Consider the following 5,465-nt stretch of genomic DNA (forward strand, 5'->3'; position numbering starts at 1 on the left):
GATCTATTTTTCTTTTCTTAGTCTTTTAGGAATTTGGTTGAGGGTTGATTAATTCACTTTCCTCAGTTTGTGTCACATAAACATCTGTGGTCTATAAAGACTCCTCTCCAGCTTGTTTATCGAATCTCTTCTATTGCCTTCACTCTGGAGACCCTCCCCACCCATAGGCCATCAGTTTAATGTGTTTCTCGTGTATCCTTTTATTGATATGCATTCTTGTAAATAGGCACTGTTACTTTGTGTGCATGTATTTTAATTTACACATATGGCACTGTTAGAGAGTCTTTTTTTTATCTTTCCTGTTTCTTCCTTTTTAATTTACTCGGCACTATGTGTTTGTAAAACGCAATCATGTTACTTTGTTACATCTAGCTTTTTGCTTCTAGCAGGAAGAGGAAAGCTCCTCTTGCCTCCTACTCACTGTGGACTTTAAAAGAGCTGACATGAAGGCCCAGGCTGGTAAGGATTTGGGAATTTCTCTGGCTTGCATAACAAGAGAAAGATTGCTCAGTCATGGTAATTTGATTGCATAATGCCTAATAGCTTTCCGGAATAATGCGTTTTCCAATTCATATGTCTGTCTCGATTATACATTTCTTGAGGGCAGGGAGAAGGCTTGTTCATCTTGGTGTCTTCAGTGCCTAGCTCATTGCAGAGAAAGTGATTAGTGCATCTTTATTGAACAAATGGGTAGAACTCAGAATGGAGACAAATAGCATTGTGGATGTATTAAGACCCACATCTTAGACCAGTTCACCTGCATGGAAATTCCTCTTTCATTTTACCAATGCAGGGAGTGGGAGAACCAAACAGTTTTTATTTCAGAGCTGCCAGAACTTAGGGACTCTGTGTCCTGTCTTTGAACTGCTGTTTCCGCAGAGGAGTGGAAGCGTTTTCCATGATTGTCAGTAAAGGGACATGCCTCACTGGGCTTCCCATCATTGTTCCCAGAGCCAGCAAACTGGACTTCCAGCACCACTTCTCCCAGAAATCAACAGTGTTTCCTCTCTCACTCTACCTTCCGGTTTAAAAAAAAGAAAAAAAAGTTCCTGTTTGTGATGAACAGAGGTCAGGTTTCTCCGTGGGAATGTTCGTAAAGAATGAACACCCTTTCACAGACAATGTCACAGTGTCATGCAGCACGTTTTACCTTTCACACAGGGCTCCTGCGATATCCATCAGAGGATGACGGACTTATGGTGACAGCAGGGTTCAATGCCAGGCCCATTGGAGTCAGGCTTAGAAAGTGAACATTGCTGGCAGTTTAAAAGGAAATGATGCAGATTTCTGGAGTGAAATCAAGACTGCAATAGTGACCATCATTGCTTAAAACAATTTTGAAGCAATAGTCTCCAAGCATTAGGCTGTGCCCTAAAACAATCCAGTTCAAAACATTATATATATTTCAATTATGTACGTCTAGAAAAAAATTTAGGCAAAAATTGAAATGAAAAAGTCATCATCTGTTGTGATTTCCTACTGTATTTTTTATCTCATGAAACTGGAATTTTTAACTTTATATTTACTGTCCAAAATAGGTTTTATCTGAAGCAGAGAGAGGAACTGTTTAGTAATAAGGTGAGGCAGTTTGATATTTGGAAGGGAAGATGTAGCATTGACAGTGGTGCATGTTCATTTGATGCTGCATGCCTGATGGCACCTGAGGAACCGGACACTTGCATTCTAGAATTGGTGTTGGTAAGTGCTTAGGTGATCTTAAACCTCATGCTTCTCTATAGTGCTTCTGCATCTGCAATACAGAGCGAATATACTGGGCAATTAAAAAAAATCTTTCTCCACCAATTTGGTAAAGCCCTGGAAATTTCATTAAATCTTGTTTCTTATTAGAGGGAAAGGATCAAAGTAAACATCTGACCAAGAGGTTTGCATTAGTTTTCAGGTCACAGTGATTCTGAGGAAAGTTCACTGTGTAGATTTGAAACTGTTGTATACCCAAGGAAAGCCATGTCCTTTAATTCTAATTCAATATTAGAGAACTATTTTGGATGAAGCTTCAGAGCCAACAGAGCCAACTTGAGATCCAGATGTTTGGAGATGCAGAAAGGAAATACTCCCAGGAAAGCTGTTTGAAACCCAGCAGACATCAGCCATGTGCCTTTGCAGCTGACAGAGGTGTTCCTGACCCATCAGCCTTTCTTGATTCAAGGTATTTTTATCTGGATGCCTTAGTTTGGACATTTTTACTGCCTCAGAACTGTGAACTTGCAATGTAATAAATCCTCTTGTTAAAAGCCATTCCTTTTCTGGTATATTGCATTCCAGAATCTTTAACAAACCAAAACATTTACTGAAGGATGGAGAGTTTCAGTCACACACCCCCGGCCCTCCCTGCCCCCTCATCTCAACAGGGTATGTTTTCCAAGAAGACAGTTACAATATATAGCAAAAAATGAACATAAACTGGGAGAGTACTGTGCAACAATGGGCACAATTAATATTATGGATAAATGATAGCTTTCTCAAAGTGTCTGGTCATATTCTCTATAACCCATAATCCCTCCTATTTTTATTTATTTATTTATTTATTTATTTATTTGCTTAATAAGAGTAATTTATTGGCTCATGGTTTCAGAGGCTAAAACCATGGGTTTTCCTTGGGTTTGTATCTTTGGATTGGTCCACAATCTTTGGAGTTCCTTGGGTTTTCTGTCAAATGGCAATGCATATGGCAGTATTTTTCTCTTTCTTCTTCCAAATTCCGTTGACTTCCAGCTCTTGGCTGCTTCCTGTGTCTTTTCCATATAATCATCCTTAATGAGAATTGGCTTATTCCTTTATTGAAATAGCCATTTCCACAAAATGCCCCAATGCCACTGACCCACCATTAATCTCTGAAGGTGTAATTGGTAACCACTTATTATTTGGTAGTGGTATTGGGGGAGATGAATCAATTTTAATATCAATAGCTAATGCTTATTGAGTGATCAATATAGGATAGGCTCAGTTCTAAGCTGTCTGTATGGGCTAATTCATTTAGTCCTGACAAAATTCTATCAAGTAGGTGCTAATTTTATTTTTGTGCTATAGTTGAGGAATTTGTGATTCACCAAAGATAAGACACTTGTTTAAGCTTTTCAGTTGATAGAAAACTGAGGTAGAATTCAAACTTAGATATTTGATTCCAGAGTCTATTTTCTTATTCATAATGCCATGATATATCTCAAGAATAGTTTTAAAATTTGAAAAATTTCCTTTCATTTCCCATCCTTCCTTTCTTTCTTCTTCCCTGTCTCTCCTTTCCCTCCCTTCCTTCCTCCTGTCCTCCCTTCCTTCCTTCATTCTTTCTTTCATCCAATATAATTCAAGGTCTTGATAATTGCAAACAATTCTAGGTACCATGGATTCCAAGGTAAGTCAAATAGGGTCCCTAATCACCAAAGTAGTAACTACTTATTGGGATAAACAGATACACATGGAAGTAAAGATGAGACACTCTAATAATTATCAAATGTGGGCACTACAGAGGGGCCAAGTTGGTCCAAGGAGTCGGGGAAGAGATTCTACAGATATTAATTAACTTGGCCTTGCAGAATGAATGATGCATGTAGGCTACAGGGACAGGGTATTGTCAGCAGAAGAAAGGGTGTGGACAAAGCCAATTAAGTTTCATATTTTGTGGCACTTTTCTGGAATAGCCAATAGCTTAATGTAGCTGCAGTACTTGGCCCTGAGTTTCTCCTTGGTTAATTGAAAATCCTCAACTTGTAAGATTTTAAAAGTGTGTCTTTAGAATTTAGATGATAAATACACTGTGAAAGAGTCAGTTTTTCTCCAGACTCAAATCAACTCTTTGTCAACCACACATTTACCTTTGTGACCCTTATGATAAACCTTTGAGGTATATAGGATATGTACTACAATAATTGCCATTTTAAAAATCTGCACTTGGAAGCTTGGGGAGGTAAGATGACTTAGCAAAAGTGACATTACCATGAAATGGCAGCACCAACAGTGTAGCATCTAATCCACTTCTGTTCCATAGCCCCATACTCCATGGTTTAAACCAATGATCTGCACCACATCTTACCCACACGGTAAAGAGGGTAGAGCAGAAAACCCACAAAAGACTGGATTTCTATGCATTGACAAGCCACTATACTAGTTCTGTACTATTTCCAGATTTCTTGTTATATGATGATTGTCTGTTTGTTAAACAAAACAAAATAACTAAACAAAACACTAAGTAGCCAATAGTCAAATGAAAACTGAGATGTCACTTCTTTTGATATGATAAAAGTTTAGTATTTCTGTAGCAATGCAAACTTTTTACTGATAGCTCATTGCCAATATATTTATATTAGCCAACTATATTAAGAAAAATTCTTCATTAAAAAATGTATAAGAAAAAATATGTATTGGGGCACACTTCTCCATAAGTCTCTTGCATTTCTGAATGTTTTATGAGCAGAGGCACTGACTGATGATGATCTGGACTGTCTTTTCAAGAATGTAATATAGCAAACAGCCTTGGAATACAGAGATGGTATCTTTCTCTGGAGAAAAAGGCAGGTTTCCACCCCCACCCCCCAACTGCCACCCCCACCCCTGGCTTAGGAAGTTGTCTCTTTCTGGGTCAAAGATTGAGCAGATTTTCTTGCGGCCAATTATAAAGGATTGACATTTTCGAACCATGGGGCTTTCTGTAATTTAAATCCCTACATGTGCAGGTTTCACCTGGCCCTTGTTGCCTTGTGGTAATTGGGCATTATCAGTTACACTCTGGTTATTGCTGCTGTCAAAGGTAATAAACTATCAGTTGTCTCTGAATGAGGTCTTTTTTAAAAATTTTAAAACAATCCATTTATTTATGTTTTAAACTAGGTACACAAGTGAAGTGATCAGTTTGGACTGTTTATGCAAGATCACACCTGTGGATCCTGACACTTAAATTCTGTACCAAGACCCCTGCTGTGCGTAGGTCTGTATTGAATAATTCAGCAGGTAGATACTAAAACTATACTGTAGTGTTTCTTTAAAGAAGATTGTACAAGGTGTGTTACAAAACGACATTCACCAACTGTGAATTATTTCAACCTAGAAGATACCTTGCATTCTGTCAACTTGTCATAGGCCAACTTGTGGTTTCATCATTCAGAGATGCATACAAAATTTACATAAAAATCCGGATACTAACAATAAATGAACTCAAAAACCCCACATCTCCTGAGCTGTTTGTATATAACATGGTCTTTCCCAGAAACTTTCGGTATTTATGTGACATCTGAGACTGAGTTAGAGCTCTGAAACTCTGAGGGTGAGCAGTACCCCATACAGGAATGCTTATAAAGTTGAAAAAGGAATCAGATTTCAAATACAGATATGAATGAAACCTATCTGGATAGGACTAAGGTATACTAGAAGGCTGGGTAAAGAATGATATCATTCATATTTTAAAACCTCAACTTCTGGGTGAAACTAAAGGATGAGATGTTTATTTGGTGCAA

At 38.0% G+C, this 5,465-nt stretch overlaps 1 long non-coding RNA gene across 1 annotated transcript; it reads left to right on the top strand.

Annotated features, from left to right (window-relative positions):
• Positions 1–382: 382 nt before the first annotated feature.
• LOC143682918 (uncharacterized) lies at positions 383–5,154 on the top strand. Its single transcript, XR_013175363.1, has 3 exons — positions 383–459; positions 1,994–2,167; positions 4,843–5,154. It is a non-coding gene; the product is annotated as an uncharacterized LOC143682918 (long non-coding RNA).
• The last annotated feature ends 311 nt before the right edge of the window (positions 5,155–5,465 follow it).

The sequence above is a fragment of the Tamandua tetradactyla genome, chromosome 5 (genome assembly GCF_023851605.1).
Source record: "Tamandua tetradactyla isolate mTamTet1 chromosome 5, mTamTet1.pri, whole genome shotgun sequence".
NCBI classification, from domain to species: Eukaryota; Metazoa; Chordata; class Mammalia; order Pilosa; family Myrmecophagidae; genus Tamandua; species Tamandua tetradactyla.